General features: G+C 48.1%; 1 protein-coding gene across 3 annotated transcripts in view; it reads left to right on the plus strand.

Moving 5' to 3' along the window:
• LOC126473489 (3-phosphoinositide-dependent protein kinase 1) overlaps nt 1-26,615 on the plus strand; it is a 408,040-nt gene that overhangs the window by 351,798 nt on the left and 29,627 nt on the right. The window lies entirely within an intron of this gene.

Here is a 26,615-nt window from a genome sequence, read left to right on the forward strand (position 1 = left end):
ATTCAGCTTTGAGTAGTGATGTAAACAAGAGCATTGCGTAATCGCCATGACTAAGATGTCAAATATTCAGAACTGCGAAAGCTTTTTTTTTTTTTTCGTGGCGTTCTCGTTTCTAAGCTTCAGCCTTCTTAAGAAGCCGAATACATCAGGTGACAGTGGAAAGAATGGTTTTCAGAGGGAACTTAACTGACCTTGCTTTTTGTATAAATGATATTTTAAAATGAATTCGTTAGGGTTATGCTACCTTCATATCAAAAAAGGTGAAGAGTCAAAACAGGACTGCAATATCGCAAAGTTCGCAACATTTTGAGCAGTAGTTGCTTGGCAGTATAATGTAGCAGTAGTATCTCGTCTGGCAGATGACAAATTATTAAATTAACTTCTTTCCGTGTTGCTGGTTGTGTGTGGAAATAAAAAAAGCTTACCATTTCTGTAGCCGATCGGTAGAATATGGTGAAAAGATCTATAAAAAGCACGACTGGGTAACAACCAGCATAGATTAAACGGTTCAAAATACGATACGGCATCGTAGGTGCTGTTTCGTTGGACTTGTCCTCAGTTGTCGAAGATTCCTTGAGCGAGTCGCCGATGTACTGTGTATTTGGCTCGGGTGGGTCACGCAGCATATTCTCTCGTTTTCTTGGAGATATGAACGTGATGTTTTACAACGTACCACTGTGGTGCCACTTACAGAGTGCGATGGAAGTCGTGAACTGTTCACCACTGGTGCACGGAACTGGGTCGTGTCGTGCCTGCAGTTTGTACGGCACAGCCGTTTGCACAATCTGCGTGCCATTCCGTGCCGGAGAGTCCTTCCGTTGCACAACTGCAGCCGCGTTACGGGCTGGCGGTGGCGAAACGCCGCCAGGCGCGCTGCGCGTGTCGGCCGGGGTTGGTGAACGCCGTGGCACGGCCGGCCGTGTTTTGCTGAGCCGAGCCGAAGAGATTATGGCCGCCTTATCAGACGTAAACAGACGTGACGTGTGGCGTCGCGTCCGCAGCGAAGCGCGCCGGCTCGTCCGACCTACAGCTGCCGTCTCTTAGGACTTGGGGGTCCAAGTCGCAACCGTGCTACCGAAGTGCGTAACGCGCGAGTAATAACACCGCGCTTCGTTTTTAAACCTTAATGTTACGTTGAGTTTGATAATTACAGAAAACCTGGGAGTTTCCAAGGGAAGCAATCGGCGTTCAGTTTGCCGAGGTCAGAGTTCTTACGAGCAGGCACTTTCAGGCCAAGGCAGTGCTCACGTCTGTTGCGTGTAGTTACGGTCGGACAGATGGACTGTTGTCGCCTCTTCGGTTCGAGGCCACCGGTTATTGGCTCCGGTTTCTCTTCCGGTCTTGGTAACGACCAGTCGCCGCCACAACCGCCGTCGCGGATGCCGGCATATGTTCGTGCGGAAGTCTGAGCTCATTGTGGCGGTACTTCCGCGTCACTACGCCAGCTGATGGCCAGCATTGCCGGCTGTCTGGTGCTGGACTCGAGCAGTGGCGTTTCGTTAACACCCAGGCGGTTGGGAATTTGACATCTGAGGCAGTTGCCATTCCCCCCCCCCCCCCCCCCCCCCCCCGCCCCCGCCGCCACTGAACAGCGTTGGTCTGTAGCAAACGCTGCCAAACGCGCGGACGCGCGGTACTGCTATTGACTGTGGCTCTTGAGTTGGTTGTAGCCAGCCAGCCAGCCCAACAGGTTATGGGGTAATGAGCGCCAGGTCGTACCCGACAAGGCGACATTGAACGGGAGCAGGTCTGTTGTCACAGTGCGATTACTACGCACAGCTGGGTATTATTACCCTACGGGCGCTGTAAAGCACTCCCCGTGAAGCGCATTGCCTCACTGTCACCTAGTATTTGTTTACTAACAGCTGCTTAGTTGCCGGCGACATATCATTCATCATTATCAGCCAGTTCTATCACTTAATGATGTGGCCTCTGAGAGTCGGCGTGTAACAAAGCATCCCAGTAAGGTCTTCCGTTTCTTCCGATCCTGAGCTTCCTGTTGCCAATTGAATCCCACTGTCTTCCTTATATCTGTCCAATCTGTCTGGCGATCTTCCTCTAGGTCTTTTTTGGTAAATTGGGCTCCAGTGTAGGACTTGTTTAGACCATCTACCATCGCTTGTTCGCGCAACATGACCAGTCCACTGCTATTTAAATGTATTCAACCTTCCCATTATGTCGGTGACCTTCGTTGTTCGTCTTATTTCAGCTGCTCTCTTCCTGCCTTTCTCCGTGCAGCTCAACATCGATCTTTCCATTCCTGTTTGGGCTATTGTTAGGTTCCTAACAATGAATCATTTAATGACCATGTTTCACAGCAACAAGTTATTACTGGCAATATACAGTGGTCAAAAATAGATTTCTTCAGCTCAACCGACATTTTAGATTTCAAAATTGAAGAGTGCCAGCCCAATTTAATTCGTCGTAATATTTCTGGTTTTCTGTTGACCCAGATAGATATATTCTGTGACTCTTCATAGTTGTGTACTTCCAACTGATATCCTTCCCTAAGGTGTCAATTCATTAATCATTATCTTGGTTTTATCTATGTTCATTTTTAGTCCAGCTTCAGAGCACACTAGTACTTGAAGTTCTTTGTCATTTCCAAATAGTCCAATATCATCCACAAACCTCAAGTTGTTCAGTCTTTTTCCGATAACATGTATTCCGTTTTCTAACCAATTCAGTGTAGACATGGCTTTTTCTAAGACTGCTGAGAATAGTTTGGGAGACATAGAATCACCTTGCTTTACACCGTTTGCAATGGGAAATCCATCAGTATCTTCGGCAACGCTCACAAAGGCTGTGGAGGTTTTGTAAATCTTATGTGGGATTTTGGTATAGCCCTGTTCTACTCCTTTTTATTTAAAGCCGCAAATATACGAGTAGCTTGGTGACTGATAGAATCAAAGGCCTCTTCAAAGTCTTTAAAAGCAAGGCAGGGGTAGATGGTACTCATTCGTTCTACTAATTATTTCCCGCAGCGTGAAGATATGGTCAACTGTGCTAAATCCTGATCGGAAACCGCCTTGCTCAGTGGGTTGTCTGGTCGAGTGTAGTGCTCAGTCTGGTAGTCAAGATTCTAGTGAAAACTTTGTACGCTATGGAGAGTGAGCTGATAGGGCTATAGTTCCTTATATCTTTGGTACTACCTTTTTTGTGTGTTAGAATTATTTTGGCTTTATCCAGTCTCTTGGTAATGTTCCACGGTGCAAACAACCTGAAAATACCTTAGGTGAATGCTTCATGGATTCCTCATCCATCAGCTTTAAAACATCGACTGGGAGGTCATCACTACCTGGAGCAGTCCCATTTTTTCGTCTTGTCTATTGCATGTTTGACTTCTGATAGGAGTAACTCTGGAATTTGGGAGACAGAAGTACCCAATTCGTCTAGGATCAAGGTATCATTGATTTTAAGGTATAGGTTAGTATAGAAATTTCAAATATATTCAAGTATATTTTCCTTGTCTGTAATTCGATCTTGATCTGTGTCTAATGCTGCTAGCTGATCCATTCCAATCATAAGCATTCGCTTGGCTTTAAAAGTAGACTTATTCTCAAGACTGGCTTTCAGCGTGTCTTCTTCATACTTCTTGATGTCTTCTTTCATGCTCTTTCTCAGAGCTTTGCACAGCTCTGCATATTCTATCTTATCTTTGTATCAACTTTCATTCTTCTCTTGTCCATCAAACCTGTTGTTTTTATTTGTACGTGATGCACGATGAGAGAAAACGGCAACTAAAAAGCTCATAAAATATGCCGCAAACAGCGACAGAATTCTTAGAAACGTGCCATAATGTCTTACTGTGTTTGTATAACTACGCTATTTTCTGCATGTTTTAGATTTAAAGAACCCACTGATGATAGCGATACTTGTCGCCGAAACTAGTTTGGGGAATAAATAAACAAGTAACGAAGTGTGTTGCATGAAGGCGGACTCACAATTCCCAAATTGTTGTATGTCTGTCAGTGCTTGTTGTGGGCTGACAACAGAGCCATCTGGAGGAACACGCAGCTCCTAACGGGCAGCGGAGGGATGGTAAAGCCATCCAATCGGCTAATGAAGCTTATCGAAATAGTGTTAGTCATATGCGTAAAGGTTGTCTACTGCAGGAAGCAGCCTTAACATTTTAGTATGACGCGGCGACTGTGGTCATTTCTGTACGTGGCAGCGTGCATCTGATTATGTATTAGGCTGGTTAGGACAGCCCACGTCAGGACCTATTGTTGGGCGGGCGAGCAGTTTTCGCATATGGTAGCGGTTAACACTGCTAAACACAGCAGACTACTGAGAGTTGCCAATCAAGTTGGGTTAAAGATCGCTGCGGCAGTGGTTTGCATAGTAGCGGGGACGTGGCACGGAGCTGCAGCCAGTGAATGATGGGGGGCAGAGCTGAGTTGCTGGCTGCCTTTTGTGGACCGACAGAACCAGTGAGCCAGACACAGACGGGTTGGGGGGGGGGGGGGGCTGACTCACGGCCGAGGAATGCCGCGGCCGCCGACACAGGAAATGGCGCAGCCGCCCACGCTTCCTGCCCTGCCCTGCCCTGCACTTCCCTGCCCTCTGCCGGCTCTCCAGTGCACTACTGTTGCTCCCAGCCGGCCCAAACTGGGGGTGGCGCGCAGTTTTGGGGCCCTGCTTCTCAGTCGTAGTCATCCCCCCCTACCCCCATTGTAACGGCACTGCGGTTTCTTGAGGATTAAATATAACAGTTTGGGTACGGATGTGGACAGTGGCTTGTTTACCAACTGCAACAGCGTAGTCTCCAGAAAAGTTGTACATAGACTTCACGTAGTCAGCTCTTTGTGATTCGATTAACCAAACCATCGAAGATTTCACGTTTCATTTCCTTGTTTCATGTATTGGTACACGGTTGTCTGTAGCAAACAGAGATCATGTGAAACTCAGCTCGCCCTATTTGCCCAAGAAATTCACAGTGCCGTAGACACTGGCGAGCAGATTGATGTCGTATTCCTGGACTTCAGGAAGGCATTTGATACGGTTCCGCACTTACGTTTAGTGAAAAAAATACGAGCTTGCGGAATATCGGACCAGGTTTGTGATGGGATTCAGGATTTCCTAGAAGAAAGAACACAACATATCATTCTTAACGGTTCAAAATCTGCAGATGTAGAGGTAATTTCGGGAGTACCGCAGGGAAGCGTGATAGGACCTTTATTGTTTACAATATACATAAATGACTTAGTTGACAACATCGGTAGCTCCGTGAGGCTATTTGCAGATGACACGGTTGTCTAAAAGAAAGTAGCAACATCAGAAGACTCGTACGTACTCCAGGAGGACCTGCAGAGGATTAATGCATGGTGCGACAGCTGGCAGCTTTCCCTAAACGTAGATAAATGTAATATAATGCGCATACATAGGGGCAGAAATCCATTCCAGTACGATTATGCCATAGGTGGTAACGGTGGAAGCGGTAACGACCGTAAAATACTTAGGAGTTACTATCCGGAGCGATCTGAAGTGGAATGATCACATAAAACAAATAGTGGGAAAAGCAGGCGCCAGGTTGAGATTCATAGGAAGAATTCTAAGAAAATGTGACTCATCGACGAAAGAAGTAGCTTACAAAACGCTTGTTCGTCCGATTCTTGAGTATTGCTTATCAGTATGGTCCCCTTACCAGGTTGGATTAATAGAAGAGATAGACATGATCCAGCGAAAAGCAGCGCGATTCGTCATGGGGACATTTAGTCAGCGCGAGAGCGTTACGGAGATGCTGAACAAGCTCCAGTGGCGGACACTTCAAGAAAGGCGTTACGCAATACGGAGAGGTTTATTATCGAAATTACGAGAGAGCACATTCCGGGAAGAGATGGGCAACATATTACTACCGCCCACATATATCTCGCGTAATGATCACAACGAAAAGATCCGAGAAATTAGAGCAAATACGGAGACTTACAAGCAGTCGTTCTTCCCACGCACAATTCGTGAATGGAACAGGGAAGGGGGGATCAGATAGTGGTACAATAAGTACCCTCCGCCACACACCGTAAGGTGGCTCGCGGAGTATAGATGTAGATGTAGCAGCCGGTGACAGATGCGTAACAGTTGCACTGGGCTTGGCAGGCGCAACTCGACAAATCGAATAACGCGATTTTATATACGTCTGCAGTAACGCCTCTGTGTTCTCGCAGCTCTGTGCAACACTAATGGCCTGCAGCGGTTTCCGCTTCACAGATGAAAGCTGGCAACAGAAGTGCCAGGTGTTGGCGCCGTTTTTCGCCGACTCTACAGCAGCTGGTGTTTGCGAGCGTGGTACTGAAGTTCGGGGTTCGGTTGTTTATAGGAAACCGAAAAAGCCTGTTTTCCCGGTAAAACTGTGGAAGCCCACAGAAACGTTGTGGAAGGTACTTTTTTCCTAATACGCAACGTAGAATTATGTGCACAAATACGTTCACATGTAAGATTTTTTTGTACAGAAAATTTCGGGGGTGATGCATTTTTACAGGATGCGTTATGAGGAAGAGTTGGATCAATAACGATACTACTTTGTCAAGAGTGAGATGATGTCATATTTCTCGTTCGTGCTGTAACTTTCATGTTGAGAAGAATTACATAATAGTGGTTTTGAATGAATCACGTAATTGCCAAAGTTAGTGGGGATAACAATCGCGGGTAACGTATCTGTGTAGCTGTGTGTTGGGAGAGTCCCACACGTACAAACACGTGGGCCTTGACTCGGAACGGGCGCGGTCCTCTAGTTGTTTGGTTCTGCTCACGGCTGGGGCTGCCCCCTGCAACGCGGCGTGTTTTCCGTTCAGTCTCACAGGACAATAGGCGGCGGCCACGATAGGGGCGCAGGTAGCCACCATTGTGTGTGCGCTCTGCAGCGGCGCCGCGCAAGTAAACCACCACCTCGCCGCAGCACGCGTTGCTCCGTGGCGGACAGCAGACCACTCGTAATCTGGAAAACACTGCCGCGGAGCACACGGTCGAATTTTCGGGCTGCAAGGTCAATTTTCAAAATGCTCATTACTTAGTCATAAAAACGAAGTATGTATATGTTGGTACTGAGTGGTCGCTTTTGCTTAAATAGCGATACTGCGGCTAATATGAACACGGAAAGGTAGCACCGTTCGTTAGTTTGCCGTTTATTGCTAGGTCAGAGGATGTCCGCAGCTCGTGGTCTATTGGCTAGCGTGGTTACCTCTGGGTCGTGGGGTCCAGGGTTCGATTCCCGGGTGGGTTGGGGTTTTTCTCCGCCCGGGGAACAGGGTATTTGTGTTGTCTTTATCTCATAATTCGGGAAGTGGTGAGATTGGGTGCTGATGAGTGACACACACACACACACACACACACACACACACACACACACACACGTTTCACAAGCTGCGACATGGTCGCGAACTGAACGGTGATCCAGAAAGGGTAGAATAAATTCATTTCCGTCTATAATCTCAAATTTGTTAGGTTCTCAGACTTCAGGTTTCGGCCAGGAATGACTATCTTCAGATCTGTTTTAAAAATATGGTCTTAATAGAATGGAGCCATTGCGGCGTCGTCAAAAGATAAGCACAGAATCAGCTCAGCATCGTCACACACAAATAGAATATAGTATATACGAGTCCACAATCAGATTTTCACTGCAGCGGAGTGTGCGCTGATATGAAACTTCCTGCAGATTAAAACTGTATGCCGGACAGAGACTCGAACTAGGGACCTCTGCCTTTCGTGGGCACGTGCTCAGCGGACTAACATAGCCAAGCACGACTCACGATCCGTCCCCACAGCTTCAATTCTGGCGATACCTCGTCTCTTACCTTCCAAACTTCGTGGTTTTAATCTGCCAGGAAGTTTCATATCAGCGCACACTCCTCTGCAGGGTGAAAATCTCTTTCTTGAAACGTCCCCCAGACTGTGGCTAAGCCATGTCTCCGCCTTATCCATTCTTCCAGGAGCCGTAGTTCTGCAAGGTTTGCAGGAGAGCTTCAGTGAAATTTGGAAGGTAGAAGACGAGGTGCTGGCAGAATTGAAGTTGTTGAGACGGGTCGTGAATCGTGCTCGGGTAGCTCAGTCGGTAGAGCACGTGGCCGCGAAAGACAAAGGTCCCGAGCTCGAGTCTCGGTCCCGCACACAGTTTTAATCTGCCAGGAAGTTTCATATACTAATTTTGTTAACAGCGCCGCTGTTCAAAACAGTAGCGCTGTTAACAAAATGACTCTAGTATATACGGTATTTCATTTGTCACGATAGTGAGCTGATTTTTTATCTTTTGACTGTGCCAGAGCGGCTCCATTGTATTAGGACAGGTTATTAAAACAGATGTGAAGTTGGTCATTCCTGACTGAAACCAGTAGTCTGAGGACCTAACAAGTTTTCGATTATAGACGGAAATAAAAGCGAGTTTCTTCGCGTGGCCGTCCTCCGTAGCAAGCACAGAAGTATTTGTTTTGTAAATAAAATCGCCATCTCTTTCTGCACTGAGATTTGTTCTGCGTGCTGTGCTCCGGTCAGATGCGTAACTAACTCTTGGCGCCAGCACGGCCGCAGGCATCACGGATGAGTATTTGGCCGCAGCAGAGCGCTACGTTGGTCCCGCTGGCCGTGTACCGACGTGTCGGCGGGTTTGCCCCAGTTGCGGCCGGCCTTGGAAGGCCGCGCAGCGCCCTGCCGGGTTGAACGCTCCGGCCAGCTCCAGCCCGCTCTGCCCACGCCGGCCGCAAGGACGCGAGCCCCGGTGCCGTGCTTCAGCTCCTCACCTCGCCCTGTGCAAGTCCAGCCGCCGTGTAATCACACGCTCGCTGACCGCCCACTGTAAGTGGTGGCGGCCCTACACGCCACCCGACCGACCGTCCACATCGGCAATACTGCCGTGTCCGCTGCTACTGGCTGCCCTCGCTGGTTTTCGGACGTACACGCGAGGGTGCTGCCGCCCCAGCCGGCTCTGCAGTTCGCTTGGTATGCCGTTGTTACGGCAGGTCAGACGGCCAGTTTTTCAGACTCTTGCAGCAGCTTTCTTCAGAGTATTTTTTTTATGTCGTTGCAAGTACAAAAATGTTTTTTTTTTCCAGACGCGTTTCGCTTTATTGAGGTAAAGCATCAGTGGTCTGTAACTAAGTTATTTTTTGATTTGCTTGAAGTGCGAAATACAGTTCGTTAACAATATGTCGCTTTGTACTTACGGTGAATTCCGCTTGATTTCTCGCTTGCATCGAGAAATGTCGCCTGCTAGCACATCGTTTCTGTTTTCCTTCTTTACCCTAGTAGTTCTGGTCTAATTTTTTGTTGTTATGCAGCGCTATGCACTTAACGTTTTGCACGACCACACTTTTTCGCACACCACTGTTTACTGTTCGTTCTTATACTTCCAAGTATGAAAACATAATAAACGGTGGTGCCCGAAAAACTGTGGTTGTGCAAAACATAAGTGCATAGCGCTGCAGAATAAAACATTAGACCAGAACTTACCAGAGTAAAGAAGGAAAACAGAAACGATGTGCTAGCAGGCGCCATTTCTCGATGCAAGCGATAAATCAAGCGGCAGTCACCGTAAGTGCAAGTACACATTTTGTTAACGAACTCTTTTTCGAGATTAAAGCAAATCAAAATGTAAATAAATAAACTACAGACCACTGATGATGGTTTACCTCAATAAAGCGAAACGCGTCTGGTGGGAAAAACACGCATTTTTGTACCTGCAACGACAGAAAAGTACCCTTCAGAGTTGTAAACGAACTAAGGACAACATGGCCACACAAATGAAGAATTCTTACAGTACCGCGCGTATTATTCGCGCTACTGAACGTCTTAACTCTGTAATGCACATTTCCACAGCAGTGGACAGCTGTTGGTCTGGCGTCTTCCGCGTTTTCACCCACTTCTGATACCACAAATGCACGCAGTTCACTCGACATTGTAGTGGTCACTCGCTAACGTTTCTGTGCCCTGCGTGCATTTCCAGCCTGAGCACTGTTTGAAAACGTCGAAGCAACATTAACAGCTATCGACTGCATTGGTCTTGGGCAGCCACAGGATTAATACTGTACGTAACAGGACTTAGTTTCTAATATGACAGGAGACGTACACAAATCGCCGCACTGTTCTCTACGGGAAAGTGGTTCATCGTGCCCATATACGGCACCACCGCGTATATACAGCACCAGTAGCCTTTTCTGGATAGGCCACTTTCCCCAGGACGAAGACCTCTCGATCTTAACACTGTAATAACACAGTTCATGTATGTAACGAAGTCTTTGTTGGTCCTTGTAGAGTCTGCAGCGGTAAGCCGTCGCCCGTAGCAGAACCACAAACACGCCGGTGGGTATACCTTTCCTGTTCGATTCGTTATCGTTGATCCCCAGTCATCGATTTGGGAGCTGAACATCTTCGAAATTGGATACGCCTAGCCCATGGGATCAAGATCGCGATTCTGTCATCTCAAGATGGGTGGGTTCCAATCTCGGTCTACTGCGTGGAGTCGTCGCGTTGGAAGCCTCACATACCGTCACCTGTTTGTTCTCCCGTTGCCTTTGCCGTATTGCAGATCTCGATTAATGTACATATTTCCCTGTCCGATTAATGCAGTATGCGCCTATACAGGGCTTCTTGCCGTTATGTTCTGTTACTTTAACTTCATAACAAAGATAGGCTTCAAATGCACCAACTGACAGGATACTGAAAGGAGGTAGCGCAAGGAAAGATGCTTTAGTGTCGTGTCCGATAGGGCAACCTGGATAGTACATAAGCAGTATATTGTAGTAAAGATTAGGATACTAAATGAGTTTACTTTCACCTGTCGCGAGAATCGGTTTCGTATTTGAAAGTATTCAGCTTTTGTACCAGTTTTTAAAACTGATGAAACATCTTTCGTCCATAGTTAAATGTTTCCATCCTCTCAGTATTTGATGTTAACCGACTACACTTTGTTCTACCGTAAGTCGTGGTGTATATCATTCCCATACCGTGTGTTTCTGTGTAAAAACCGTGCAGCGATAGTAGGAAGCAATCACATTACTCAGTGACTGCACACACATTAGCGGAGAATGGTCAAATATTGTCTGAGACAGCTTGATCTCTGTACATAGTAGTTAAGACTAAGATTATGGCTTCCTCTGTTCTGGGCTTGGCCGTGCTAGAAAACAAATGGTTGGATCAGCGATTAATTAAATAAAGGATGTGTTCAGCATCATTGTATTAGTACGAACATATTATTCTCATCAAAGAGAAATAGATGGGTTTCGCCGAACATTTATTACGTGAGACTCAGCTCTAAGTAATGAGTTCTTTTCGTTATTAATACCTAGGAAAAACTTCGAGATTTTATGTAAGGTCGACTCGACGCTGAGGAGAATTCCACGGACCTATAACCTATGAGACGGAGACATCATAGATTAACAAGTTAAAAATTCTTTTCTTTCACGCTGAACCAAGAAAAGTCTCAAGTCACGAAATTAGTCTGCGTGTGATCAGATTATTAAATTACACACACACACACACGCACGCACACACACACACACACACACACACACACACACACACACACACACTATACAATGCAACACACATTATTTTAGTCTGTTTCGGAATTTACAAGATTGTTCGAAGTTTCACGTTGGTGGCAGTCAAGCAGTTGCCAGAAGCATTTAGTTTATTAAGACAGGCGATAATTGAACAAGGAAAAGGGTATTTTAGAGAACGGAGCGTCCTCCGTGCTGATTGGTCTGTTGTTAACAAAAGAATTATGGTTAATAAGTCTGGCAGCTGTTAATGAATTTCTGCGACGAGTCAGTAAAGTAAGAGCCAACATGTCACAAACGACACGCCTAAATAGGACTGCGCAGACAAGTATTAAGAATTCATCTTGTTTCCAGTAGAATAGTGAGAGTCGAAGGCCAAGGAGGCGTTGGCGTGTCCGCTGAGGCTTTGGGGTAGCCGGCCTGCAGCGGCTGGGGGACTTTCCGGCCCAGCATCCGGGTGAGCGAGCGAGCGAGAGAGTGGACAGGAGAGGGCGAGCCACGCCCGCCTACACGTAGCCTTGGTTCGCCTCGCCTCCGTGCACCGTTAGCTAGCCTCCGCCGTCCTGTCCTGTCCTGTCCTGTCTTGTCTGCTGCGCCGTGCTGTGTTGTCTTGAGGTCGTCTTGTCTGCCGGAAGCTCCGACCAGAGGTCGCGCCTGGTACGGAACCTCCCTCAGCTTTGGCAGTCTACTGGCCTACAGGGCCACGGGACACCTTCCTCTTTTCCCCACTCACGATCAATTTGACCTGCAGCCCTTAGAGATGTATTCCGCCTCCTTTGACGCTCAGGCACTACGCAGTCCCAAATAGCTCCGCACTAGAGTAACGTACTCTGCTTTCTTTCTTCTTCTTTTGCTTGTGCCTTTTGTCCCGCGGTCACGCAAGGTCGGCTGGTAAGCGGATGTGGCAATGTTAGTTGAAGGGGTGGCCGGATGCCCTTCCTACCGCCACCCCATACCCCCTGGGAAGGAATTAGTGTACCCCAACTATGTGCAAGCCGTGTAACTGAGGCGGGACGTGGGGACCAGCCCGGTATTCACCTAGGGGATCTGGAAAACCGCCTAAAAACCATATCCAGGCTGGCCGGCACACCGGCCCTCGTCGTTAATCTGCCGGGCGGATTCGATCCGGGGCCGGCGCGCCTCCCCGAGCCCAGGAAGCAGCGCGTTAGCGCGCTAGGCTAACCTGGCGGGTCAATCACATACTCTACGAGTAGAAGCAAATGGGCCGCCGGCACGGGTATTCCCAGCCATAGAGGGTTGGGGGGATGGCCCAACTTTACTCCGTAAGGAATGGGTAGCGGGGGTTGTCTGTTTACTCGAGAGTCGAGGTGCTGTCACCGTCCTAATTGTTGTCGTTACCAGGCCGCAGGCGTCTCCGGCGGGAAGTCCAGCTGGAGAAATCGTGTTGCCCCGTTGTTTATAAATAGGCGCACGTGCAGTGCGGCCTTCGCTTCTCGCTATCTAAGACCAGTGTGCGTCACCGCAGGTAGAAAGCAGCTTCTGACGTCATCTGGCCCGTCGGGGAAAACCGCGTTCTTCTTCCTGCTCCTCCTGTCCATCTGGCGCGAACGTCTGCGCCGTCGGGTGGCCCACCTCTGTGCTGCCGGATGGAAGACCCCCCACTGGGGAGACATCACCATAAAGCCACTATTACACGATGCGCGTAAACCGTACACCCATGCACCACCGCTCCAGGCGTGCATAGCTGGTAACTGCAGGGTAATTAACGTAGACCTGTTACACCACCCACGCGGGGTATACTCGGCGCACAAGCGCATTAGACGGTAATAACGCGCGAAACGCGGATAGAACTGTCTAATCTCTTGTAAAGTCGTTCGTTCTACCGCGCGAAACACAAGGGGGACTGTGTGACATATTGGAATGTCATTCGTTCAGATTATTTATGAGAGATCAAGGTGCCTATTCAATAAGAAATAGTTTTATTATTATTTACTAAGTAATTGTTATTCTCTTATAGGTTAGTACTGTTCTGAATTACAGATCCAACAGTTTTATATTACGACACTTGGTTACCAAGGTATTTGTATTTATATAGCATTCTGCAAATGGAGGACCCACTTTTTTTGCAGCTATTGCAGTGACTAGATCTTCGGTTTAGGGCAGAACGACGACTAAAACGAAAAGCCAGACGTTGTTGAGTTAGACCCTGGCTGAAAAGAAGGGACGAAGAGGGGGGGGGGGGGGGGAGATTATATTCACTCCATATGAAAAAAACTTGAGGCTCGAAGATCCGCTAGAATTTCGAAACTTTGTATGGGCATGGCCTGTTTCGAGAAGCTGCTGTCTGTGATAGATGGAAGTAACAGGTGTGACACAGTCACGAGCACGAGGGAGGCTGTCTCACATTCTTGAAAGTTAGAATTAAATCTTATATTCTTCAGTTTTATAATCATATCAGCCAAGATCAGGAATAAAATACTGGTAAAAGCCCTGTTTGTTGCAGGCTGGTTGTAACATGTTTCCTGGCATGCTGAAATAACGCAAGAGATACAGTCAAATCAAACACGAACTTGTAAGTAAGGCATTACGATATAAATCGAAAATCACCGTATAACGTTAGATGCGTATTACTCAGACGATTGGCGACGTACCTTATTATGATACAACGGGTCAGACATACACCTTTCCTCGCTATATGCCTGAATTAAGACATTTATAAAACCTACTTACTGAAAAAAATGCGAAAAAATCCCAACACGAAAATCTGAAATTAGCCATTAGCACTCCGTCTACAGGCCACAAGTGACCCATCGGAACCATCCGACGGCCGCGTCATCCTCACTGAGGAGGCAGATAGGAGGGGCGTGTGGTCAGCACACCGCTCTCCCGATCGCTATCATGGTTTTCTTTGACCGGAGCCGCTAGTATTCGGTCGAGTAGCTCCTCAATTGGCATCACGAGGCTAGGTGCACCCCAAAAAAATGGCAGCCATTAGCCACCTATTTATACAGAAAAGCTCTGCGTCTTAGTCTGCCACTGAAATTTGCTCATTCCCGTAGCAAAACTCTCCTGGCTTTGTCGGATCTGTTAACCCAACGTGGTAACGGAGTGAAACTGATGAGCAACGCAAAAAAAATTGTTTCTAAACCACCTCTTTCTTGGGGCAGACTTTCCGTACTTCCAATGAACCCAGGTCTTTCATCTCATTTTCCTACAGCTTGTTTTTACGATATCCTTCGACCTCAGGTCGCTCCACTCACACATTTCGTGACGATCACTGTTTCTAGTAGTATATCGTAACCGGTGGTGTACTCTATCGACAATGCATGCGACGCACGCGGCGCGCGGGAATGTGACGTGGTTTAGTGCTGAATGATAGCGTACGCAGAGATCCTCGTGCTGTGCGTAATAGGGTAGCATTTACTTCAAAATACAATCAGACGCAGGCTCGGCAACTAAGTGGCTGCTGTTCGTCAAGAACTGTATTAAGAGAACTGCTGAACTACCTTTTTGAAGACAACATGTTACGCAATACGACAGCTCGGTGATACCGTAACGAGTTCCCAGTAAGCTGTAGTGTGGGAGGGGATGGTGCGGACGCCCTTTTTCCTTGGAGTCAAAACCGGTAACTTTAGTAGATAAAGTGTTGGAAACACGTTCGTTCGAAGCTGACACTCTTTTTAAGACTGTTGGGAAGTTTTCAGAAAGACGACACGATGTTTCAACGTTTGTTGATTCATTTTAGTCTTTAAAGTCATTTGGCCGAGGACGCGGCGCACACGGTGCTCCGGGACAGAGAACCGCGTGAAATGTGTGTTAAGCGTCTGTGGTCGAAGCAGTAATAATGCTTATAGGCCAAATTCAACCGCCAGTGCACAACCGTAGTCCCATTGGCTGATGCACAGATAGTGGGAAAAAGATACATCGGAAGAATCTTAAGGAAATGTAACTCATCTACGAAAGAAGTGGCTTATAAGGTGCTTGTTCGCCCGATTCTTGAGTTGTTCATCTATCTGGGCTCTCTATCAGGCAGGACCGATAGAGGAGGTAAAGAAGATCCAACGGAGAGCGGTGCGTTTCGTCATGGGATCGTTTAGCTGGCGAGAGCGTTACGGAGATGCTAAACAAACCGCACTGGCAGACGTTATAAGAGAGGCGTTGTGCATCACGGAGAGATATATTATTGAAATTTCAGGACAGCGTTTTTCAGGAGGAGTCGGACAACATATTACTTCCCGCCCACATCTCGCGTATTGACCACGAGGAGAAAATTCAAGAAATTAGAGCCAATACAGAGACTTACCGACAATCATTCTTCCCACGCACTTTTTGCGAGTGGAATGGGGTTGGGGGGATCAGGTAGTGGTACCGAAAGTACCTTCCGCGACACACCATTAGGTGGCTTGCGGAGTATGATGTTGATGATAAATATATCGTAATGTAAATGAAGCTGCAGTGTGTTTGCCACCAGTACTTACATGTCGATTTGTCACCAACAGTTCAAAGCGTGATAGTCATGTTCACGTACTTCAGTACATAGATAGGCAATGCTATAAGTGTTGCGCTTGTAATAAATTAATTGGCAATGAACACGACGTGTGTGTGTGTGTGTGTGTGTGTGTGTGTGTGTGTGTGTGGTGTTGTTGTTGTTGTTGTTGTTAGAGTTCAGGGGAAGCGTAGCGCCCACCTGTCGAGGACACCGCGAACAAAGCACTCGGGTGTTTGGGATCCCCACCGGTTCAGGCGGAAAAGAGACATCGAAGTATTCTTTCAGGTTCGCGCTGTTAAGTTTGCTACGGGCCGATTCCACCAGTTTGAGAGTTTTCTGAAATGTCTTCGGAATCTTAAGACGTATGTACTTGGAAGATTAACTCCGTCTCGTGAGACTGTTGGAGAAATCTGCGGTACTAATATGTAGTACTCCGCGTAAGGTGCATACCGACAAGAACACGGAGACGAGGCCTCGGTACAAAGGCTCATGCGGACTGGTTAGGTACGCCCTGCACTTGCACGATAGGGATGGGGAAGGATGTTGCACTGCTGTACCTACCCTGAGCTGTACAGTGACTTACATCTTGTGTATGAAGATGTATCGCTTGCTGGAAACGTCTAAGAAAGACAGTTTGCGAAATATGTTGCGTGTTTCCTCACACAGTTGACTCAACATTTCTGAATATTATACCTACGGAAGACCACAACTCTTCAAGGAACGAGGTTTTTCTGGGATTCCTTGGCAACTTAACTAACCGTGGCGCACATAATCCGTATACAAATTGGGCGATATAAAAAAAACATACTTTATAATCTGTTACACCATCATGTGATAGGTCAAGGTCGAAGTAAAGTCTGAGTAAACTTAATTTATTAAATGACGTTACTCAGGGACTATAGGTGTTACTGTCAGCAGAACAGGAAGAATATCGCTTCTTGCACTGCTGAGCGATTCATTCTCTCTCCCTCCATCTCACACACACACACACACACACACACACACACACATTGTGGCGATGGTCCACCCACTTGCCCACTAGATGGCGAAAGTATGCCTGGCATTGAGACTGCTACAGAGTTACAGAACAGTTGATGATGCCAGGAAGGCCTGTGGACGAAGTGCGTATCCCACACCTTCGGATCGCTGCAGAACTGGTCGGATGGTGTGTGCCACCGTGCTCTCTGATTAAAAAGCCTGGCGAGTTCAGCGTCCGCGACGCGTCAGGTGGGGCTGGCGGCGCTGCGCAGGTGTGCGTCTGGCCTCTGGAGAGGGCAGCCGGCAGTCGGCAGCTGCGCCACACACCTGCCGCTGCCCGCGCAACAGCTGCCGCCCGCCCGGACACCTGGCCAGCACTGCGGGCACTGCCACCAGCCACTCCTGCCAGGTCGATAGCGGCTTCAACGTATAACCACCGATGTTGGCACGTGCCAAGTCAGCGTGTTGGGGTAACGTGAAACTCTGTGCCGGTCCGAGACTCGAACTCGGGACCTTTGCCTTTCGTGGGCAAGCTACCCAAGCACGACTCACGACCCGGCCTCATAGGTCGGTCTGGCACACAGATTTAATCAGCCTAGATGTTTAATATCAGCGCGCACTCTTCTGCAGAGTGAAAATTTCATTCTGTGACGGCAATAAGCTTCCCAGCCGCGGTAACTTACATTTCTTGACGGGACACTGATCTTATCCCGATGCGAGTCAAAGTGAGACGTCTACATGCACGTCCGACGGAGGAGGTTCCACGGAAAATATTGTCTTCTGCGAGCAGTACACCAACAATAGACATAAACTACCCTTGGACTACACAGAAATAGACGTAAATATATACACAGCAATAAGAGACGAAGAACAGAGGACACAAGTAAACGCGTTGCCAAACAGTATTTAAAAAACAGCACATGAGTACCTGCAGACACGACGTAAGACATGCCTGTATGCGACGTAACAACAATCTCCATAGTGTGTGAACAGCGACACTGTGACAGCGGAAACAGACATTGAGGAGGAAGAAGAAGAAGTGTGACGGGAAATAAGCGTAAGGTGCTGGCGATCTAGCCAAGAAAACTACAAAAAGATGAATAACAAAAACTATAAGATGTACGACGCGTTTTAAGACATCTGGTGACATATCTATAATTTGGCAATAAATAAATTCCAAACCCATGTCTACATCGTGCATTTTCAACTTTTCACTGCGTATTGAATAGCCCATGAAATTTCGGGCATGCAGCCGCGCAAATATAATTTCTTCCACTGATATTTCGGCCGAACTATCAGTGGAAGAAATTTTATTTGCGCGTCTGCATGCCCGAAATGTAATGGACGATGTAAACTTGTAAGAGTACGGTGTCCTACTCAGCTCACTGAGAACGCAGAATTTTAATTTGCTTTGTTTCCTAGTCGTGTTCGTAGTTTAGTCTCCTGAAGCAGTACATCTTAAATTTGTCGACAAATTAGCCTCCTCTTGTGTTCGTATCTTTGTTAAGAAATTCACCTAGTTCTGTCACCCACTGTTCATACCTGTAAGTGACTTCATCGGCACATCCTGGAAGATGGGAAATGTGTGTCTGTCTGTCTACTCTTTACTATCTCCTGTAACTCACGTGTGAGTGAAGAAGTTAGGTTCTATCGCCGACGATGAGATGCGTTTTGCGCTTCAGAATTAAACAGACTTACCGTTAGTTCTGTGCCAAAATAAACAGCGGGACATCGGTATGAAAATCAGACGTTTGACGCATCTTCGCAGTCGGTTGTGGACTGAAAGAGACGTGACAGTAGCCACTCGGGTAAGTGGTGGGTAGTAGCGGCTCTCGGTCTTTAGTTTTCCGCCAGCCCACTGCGGGCGCGTGGCGCTGCTGTCGTCCTGGCCGCCACTGACCTGGTACGGCTGCCGTGACGTCAGGCGGTAGCGGCTGCAGGGAGGACTGCGCGCCGCCCCCGCGAGCGCCGCAGGGTTTACGACCGGCGCGTGCAGCCTGTAAAATGGCGAACGGCGGCGACACGTGGGGGTCAGGGCCGCACGTGGGTCGCCGCAGGCTGCCACGTGTGGGGGCTGGGGCGCCGCTCTGCTAGACTCTGTGCGGAGACCTGAACAAGCAACAGCTCGTCGTATTAGAGTTGATGTTACTCAACATACCGTAGGCATACGAACAGACTTCCATTTCGAGGACGCGGTTCGCCAATACATCGCGGATAACCAGCAGACTAGACGAGGCGTGTCTAATTTGCTATTAATGATCATAAGGGTCCCGTTCTCTGATAAACTTGGGCATATACGTCAGTACTGCAGACGCCACACTAAGGCGTGTGGCGCAGGGTACATCTGGCACCGTTATGTTCTGCCACCGCTCCTATGCCGTTCACCAGTGCTGCGTGAGAAGCCTCCGTATGAGCCCTAATTTATGTTATTATCTGGTCTTAGTCATTTGAGGAGTCTCGTGTGGAAGGAGAGAATGCTTCACGTGACTCGTCTCAGAGAGTACGCTTTCAAAATTTATCCAGCGCACTCCAGTACGCCCATAAAGTCTCTTGGAGTTTGGTCGCGAACTTGGTGACCCTCTTGCCTTATTAAACGAAGCAGCGCTTCTCCATCTTCTCTCTTAATTCTACATGGCAAGGGCCACAGAGCGAAGAGAAATACCCATTATGTGGTGGAACAGTTGTTTTTCAAGGGAACCGTCTCGTGAATGTTTCACATAATTGCGAATCTCAGCCGGACATCTGCGTCAACTGGGACTTCTTTTATGGAGTCGTTCCGCTTCAGGTGATTCCGGAGAGTTACTGCTCCATATTTTGCGGTGGCTACCGTTTGCACTGAGCTTTCGACAATAGCGCAGTCGAAGGGTAATGAAGCATTCCGCCTGTTGATGCGCAATACGCTACGGTCGTTTGCGTCGAGGACGGACTGTAAGGTTGTGCACGAAGCGCCGACCTCCTGCCCGTATTGGCAGAGTTTTCCGTGTTGCAAGTTTCTGTGAAACAACAGCCATCGCCTGTCAACAGCGCCGCGGACGTTGTGACGTTAGCCACGCCGTGACTTATGTACAGCCTTTTGGCAAGTGCAGAGTTCGCGAGAGGGAGGGGAGGGGGTGGGGGCGCAAATGGTCGGTGCGGCATTGTTGAGCGCGGCGCGCCGTTTCGATCGGGCGTGCTGTCTGGTGCGGCGCTGTCTGGCTGGGTCAGTGGGTCAGCGGCGTCGGCCGCACTGCGCAGGCGGTGCGCATCTGGGTCGACGTCGACACCGGCGTCGGCACCTTGCATAACGCAGGCGTGCGGCGGCCGCGCCTGGAAAGGGAAGCGTCTCCTCTGCAGGTACAGCGACAGTTCAAATATGTCAGCAGCGTACGCAAATTCGTCCCGTGTGTATTTTAGGTAGAAAATCTGCGTCGAAAATGGCAGTTTGGCACCGCAGTAATCACGTGTATACTTAGGTTAATTCATTGAGGTATAACTCCGCTGATGAGTTCGTGCTCTCGGTTTAGAAAACACGAGGGGGAGCCTTCGATCTGTAAATAGGCGAATTTGGTATTGGCGAATATCAGTCTGTATGGCGTGGCATCTGGTTGCTTCATCGTTATAGAACAGTTGCCACAGGTCTCGTACATACTTAGTACTCACGCACTCTCTTATTTCACTTTCAGAGACGCACTGTGCACCTTGTGTAGGCGATCGATATGCATATCGACTACGTGACCCCATACAGCTGGTGCAAACTAGAAGACTGCACGCGGCAGTGTCTGTGGTGGGGTGACGGCGTCGGTTTCAGGGGCGGCTAGGCCTGTCCCTTTGTTGGCTCTGTTACACTGCAAGTACTTTCTCTCTCCAGAGCTGGCGTCCCGTGTCGAGAACTACCCGCAGGATCCGACCGCTGCGGTGTCGTAAAGCACTGCCCCCCCCCCCCCCTCTCCATCATACCCTAAGCTGTGACTTTTGCAAGCGGTTTCGCCAGGCGGCGTGACGCGGAATGTAGAAAGTACCTGGCGCACTCTCTGCTCGACGACGTGCGGTGTGGTGTGGCAGAAGTCGAAACAATCTCGCCCTTGACTGAGTCAGATTGTGTGCCAAGTTAAAAGATGATTTCACAGAGGCCAAAATAGTTTTCTACATCGCGAAGCTGTTCAGTTTATTGCAATAAGTTAGGCTCTTCAACATTCATTTGACATTAGTAGCCAGTTCTGGCGCGCGGAAATTTTCAAATGGACCTCTGATATCAAAAGTCGACCAACGAAGGGGAGTTCGGAGAAGTTAGCCTACATACGTACACTATTGCGACTAACATTTGTCTATGAGAATACTAATGAGACGACGTGCAGTACGGTTTGTGCTCATATTGCTTCTGGCTATCATATCCACGTACACAGAAATTTGACGCGCAGGAGAAATAATCGTGTTTCCCGTGTAACACAAATTGCTTTTAAATACGACACACTTCTTTGTGCGTGTGTGCGTGCGCGGTTGTAAGAAATGTGTTATCAGTTGTAACGAGGTATAACTTTTCTAAAAATTTGTTTGTTGCGGTTGCATAATACAGCTGCATTTCAGAATTGTCATGTTCCTTAACTGGCTGTAATAAGAAATAAATGTTGGAAAAATCCAACTTTTGCCAGTAACATAAGTCTCTCGGGAGGGCACAATAAGTTCGTCCTGTGGGCCTGAAAGAGGAAACTAATTAACGTTAATTATAGAAATTTCTCCGCCTGAGATCCTTCCTTAGTAATAACATAAGTTTTTGTGTGGAGTCCGCCTTTAGCAAAACACAATTTTGTTTTTTTGTCGCAGACATGTTTCTCTTTACTGTTTAATTACATGTAAATATTAGCGTCTACATCGTAATTGCAGAGTTTTGAAGTGCACATAAAATTATGCACCTGCAGTGAAACATGTCTGGGACAAAGTCTTTTGCTAAAGGCGGACCCCACCCAGAACATACGTTATCGTTAACGCACACACAGTCGGAAGAGCTTCAACCTCAAGATGTTCCTCCCTTAGTGTATATAACGATGAACTAGCGGCCAGGGAGCAATAAGGTCTCATTTGATTAACTAGCTGGCCGTTGTGGCCGAGTGGTTCTTGGCACTTCGGTCCAGAACCGCGCTGCTGCTACGGTTTCAGGTTCGAATACTGCCTCGGGCATGGATGTGTGTGATGTCCTTAGGTTAGTTACGTTTAAGTAGTTCCAAATCTAGGGGACTGATGACCTCAGATGTTCAGTCCCATAGTGCTTACAGCCATTTGAACCATTTTTGTGATTAACTGAATTGTTGAAAATCGCGTTTTAGCTACGAACAAGTACGGCGGGTTTCCGGGGAGACAGTTAAATACTCTTGCACACTGTGTAATGGGCTTGTGTGTTGACGGTACAGTTTAACTTTTGTGGTAGAATGACAGGGCTCGGTGCGTTGTGTTACGTTGCCATAACCTGCTTTGTTCGAGGTCCAGCCGTCAAGGAATGCATCGCCTGCGTTCCGTGTCAGCGCGCGGCGGCATGTTTTGGTGCAACAGCTGTGTTGCCCACGTGTCATCTTCATTTTATTTCAGCTGCTTATTTAATACGCTCATAGCTAAGCCTGCACCTGCGATTCCCTCTTCTCGCCGGCACTTCAGAACAGTTTTTCGTGACGATTTATGTGCGCAACCATTCTCCCGCTCCAATTATGTTCGTAATAAATTTTTTTCCTCATCAAGTTGTACTGCTGATCCCTTCCGCGATCAATCCATCTGAGGATTCTCTTATAACTGGACCTTTCGAAGGCTTGTAATCGTTTCATTTCTTCCTCTTAGTGTCCGCGTTTCGCACTTTTACAGACACAGCTTTTCACGAATGGTGCTGCACTCTTAAGGTCACAAATCATTTCTTTTCATAGAACCCGCTGTGCCATACGAAATTCTCTCTGCCACAACTTCAAGTTTCCTTTTGTATCAGTTCCACTTCCGAGGCAGCAAAACTGCTCCACCGCTTCTGCAAGTGTTCACGGTCTACCGTGTTACAAAGTGCCTCTCGGATGCTTCGTTCCGTGTTGGCTTCGGCAACTCGGTAAGTAAAGTTTGTGGGTATCCGCACAGGAGAATAGTGGCCCGTTTACAGATTGTTGGCTGCTGCAGTATTGGAGGCGTGCCCGTGGTGAGCGAGATGCAGCAGAGCAGTTCGAGTAGTTCGTGTCTTGCTCTTAGCTTTCTACGGCCCGGCACGACGCGGGACATTCCTTCACGCTGCGCTGTTACGCCACGGCGCACCGAGCCGAAATATGCTCAAAGTGAGAGCAAATATGGCCAGCCGTCGCTGTCTAATGTAAGCGCGGCCGAGCTATGTATCCTACCACTGTTTTCGCATGCGCTGAATTAATCTTAGTCTTGTATTAAGTGTTCACTAGCAGTATTGTCAAAGATGACCGTTTGGAATGGAAAGACAGTCATTACCTTAAAAATCCAAGTGTGTCTACTCCAGTTGATAAGAATTCTCATACTTGACTCATTCTGTTCAGACACTACGCCCAGCAAAAAGCACATGATTACAGATCGCTGTCTGAACCGGCCAGTGCTGGTCACTGAGGAGGCGTGATTAGTAACAGCTGTTAGACACCGGAGTTGTAGGTCCTTAAGGTAGCTTCTCTCGAGGTGTGTGTGTGTGTGTGTGTGTGTGTGTGTGTGTGTGTGTGTGTGTGTGTGTGAGAGAGAGAGAGAGAGAGAGAGAGAGAGAGAGAGAGAGAGAGAGAATGTTTTCGTGTCTCAGCAGAAGAGCGGTTGTTTTCGCAGCGGCGGTATCTGCTGATAGCGTGTTATGTTGCTGTGCTTTGGCCGCTATCGCGCGCACTTCCTACGAGGAACGCCATCCTTAACTCTGCACCATGACGCCACTAACAGATTGGCCCTGCCGTGTGGGGCCTGTGATTGTAACTGCCTGCTATTGGGGCGTCACGACAGTCGCAAATCCATGTGTGTTTGAAGGCAACCTAAGGAAGAAAATGCATGAGGTGAAGCGATATACTGTTAACAGGAAGTTGGTAGCGAGATGAAATGGGACTACCACATAGGATTAGTTGTAGGTAAATAAGAGAACGGGCAACGATTCATTGGTAGGGCTTTGTTCCGCAAAGAGCCTTAAAGGCGCTTGTACGGCCCACTCTTCAGTAGTTCTCAAGTGCGTAGTTACATATCGGGTTGGTCTATATAGCAGCGGACATCGAATATATACAAAGAAGGATGGTACCAATGGACACAAGCGAAAGTGTAAGAAATGTTGCAAGACTCTCGGATCAGAAACGATAAATATTATTCAGCCCCGTCGTATGTATCCCGTAGTGATCGGACAGATAAAATTAGCGCGGCTAGATCTCGCACAGGCATAGAAGCAGTTATTCTCCTGCGGATGAAGAGGGAATAGACCTTGTAAACATATCGTACGGTAAGAACTGACAGCTATTATAAGTATAGTTTCGCGAAGATCTTCATCCTGTTGCAGTTTGGCAAAGAGTTTAGTATTTGCCTCGAGTATGGCGAAAACAATTGTCGAGCGAGGAAGGCTACCCCAGTGGCTGCGTTATAACGGCTCCCCGGCGGGCCGCCTCGTTGCTTTGAAGCAGTCGTTTCCGGCTGCGTCGAGAGTGGCGCTAAGTAACCGGAGAAGAGGCTAGGTGAGCCGTTGCGCCAGCGGCGGTGCCGGTGTGTTTGCGCCGGTGGCGGGTTTCTTTCCGAGCGGCCGCTTGTTTTGGTCTTGGCCGGCGCTCCGTGACTCGCGGGCTCTTGTGCAACGGGTGTGAAAACACACAAGTACCTGTCCGCCTGTATAAGGGGGCGGGGGGCTCGGCTCGAGTTGCGCCGACCAGCCGCCGGGCCTTGGTGGCGCGCCGCGCTGCACTGCACTAGGTTCGCCCGTCGCCGCTAGATGGGAGCACGCGTTGTTGATTTTATGTTGTAGGGGTTCGCTTTCGAAAACGGTAGAACCCGTACACGAATCCTGAGTTGCAAAATAAATGTACTGTTTATAGAGTGAGTTTCTCTCGTATTATGACGTCACAGTTGCTGGAATTATGAAAATTTTACTGGCGGGCTCGTGGAGGTCAGAAAATTTAACTTTGTGTATAGGTCGGAATGCGACCGTTGGATTTTAAATGTCTTTCGTTAAAATGCGACGTCAAGATGAAGGTTCAACTTTTTGGTGCATGTCTAAAAGAATTAGTGTATTAAGAGGGAAATGTTTCGCAGGATAAGCAAAATCTTAATATTGAACTCGTTTAGAAACTTGCAGATGTAATTATAAACCCTGGCCCATTGGATTTGTAGTTCTTACTCATTCAGCCAGCAAGCCACAGTATACCCGTTTTAATGATAGAACGGTAATATTCAACATCTAATTGTTCGCTGTTCTTGTAAACGTGCTTGTAAACACATCTTTTCAGGCTGGACACCGGACTGGGTAACCCGGTCGTTACACATTGGAACCGCATGGAATGGGCATTTGTTTAACTTCCACTGCTTGTTGTCTATGTATAGGTTTGCCACCCGACAAACCGCAGCACGAAAAAGGCAGATGGAATGCTTTGGCAGCACCTCTCCTCTCTATCTCTCTATCTATCTGTCTGTCTGTGTGTGTGTGTGTGTGTGTGTGTGTGTGTGTGTGTGTGTGTGTGTGTGTGTGTGTCGCGACCGGAACCCCGGTAGCGATAACGTAACGTTTGTGTCAACCTCTCCAGACACAGCTGACTCCGCCGTGAAATTTTCTGTTCACTTGGGTTCCGCCTCAGTGCTCCACGTGTACCCGCTGTTTAGCGTTAGTGTTCCACGTATCCTGGTCGGTATTTAATGGTCGGTCTTCCAGCAACAACAGTCTGACCCGTGCTAATTAGTTCTGAGCAAAGTACCTTCGAGGAAGTTAGGCATTAGTGGCAATCAGGCAGACAAACAAGTCCATTCTCTAGCCACGACAGATGCTTCGCGAAATGCAGAGAGGCTCGTAGCATGAGCAAATGGGCGCATCCCACGTATTTATTGACAAAATGTGAAGTAGATTCCTTCCCTTTTTATGTTTCGGCAGACACGTGTCAGATATTTACTAGAACTTAAATTGCGGTGGAACTTAAATTTCGGAGGAACTTAAATTTGTCTACTTTACTAAAGCTTGTTATTAATACTGTTAAAGACTTCTGGGATGATGATTCTAATGAACTTTACTACGAGTTGTCGGAGTGTGAGCGTGTCCCGCTCGAGCTTCACAATTGGCATCTTTGGGAAAAGCGTCGCTCAGGCGTCGTACACGTGGGGCCGGTGGCTGGTGTTCGCCTCCACTTACACAAACACTAGCGGTCGGGCGCGTGGCGGAAACAGGCGGGAAGTTAATTAGTGCCGCCGTCCGGCCTGCGTCACCGCGCTTCTGTCAAGTGCCGCCGCTGTGACGTCGCCGCCGTCCCCGCAGGTGTCGACGTCCGCGAACAATCGACTGTAGCCAGTGGTTGACGTCGCACGTGCGCACTGACCCACCGCGACCGTAATACCCGTCCCGGTACCTGCGTGTGTGCGCCTGGAAAGTAATTGCCTCCGCCTTTGACGCCAGCCCGTGCGACGTGCGCGCACCAGCTAGATTGAAGGCGACACATAGTAACAAGGCGCAAAACTAGAGCACCACGCAGGGAAATAGACGTTCCGCTGCTGTAGCGCTGTACCTCGAGAAAATGAGTGCGTGTAGC

The sequence above is a fragment of the Schistocerca serialis genome, chromosome 4, assembly GCF_023864345.2.
Source record: "Schistocerca serialis cubense isolate TAMUIC-IGC-003099 chromosome 4, iqSchSeri2.2, whole genome shotgun sequence".
NCBI lineage: Eukaryota > Metazoa > Arthropoda > Insecta > Orthoptera > Acrididae > Schistocerca > Schistocerca serialis.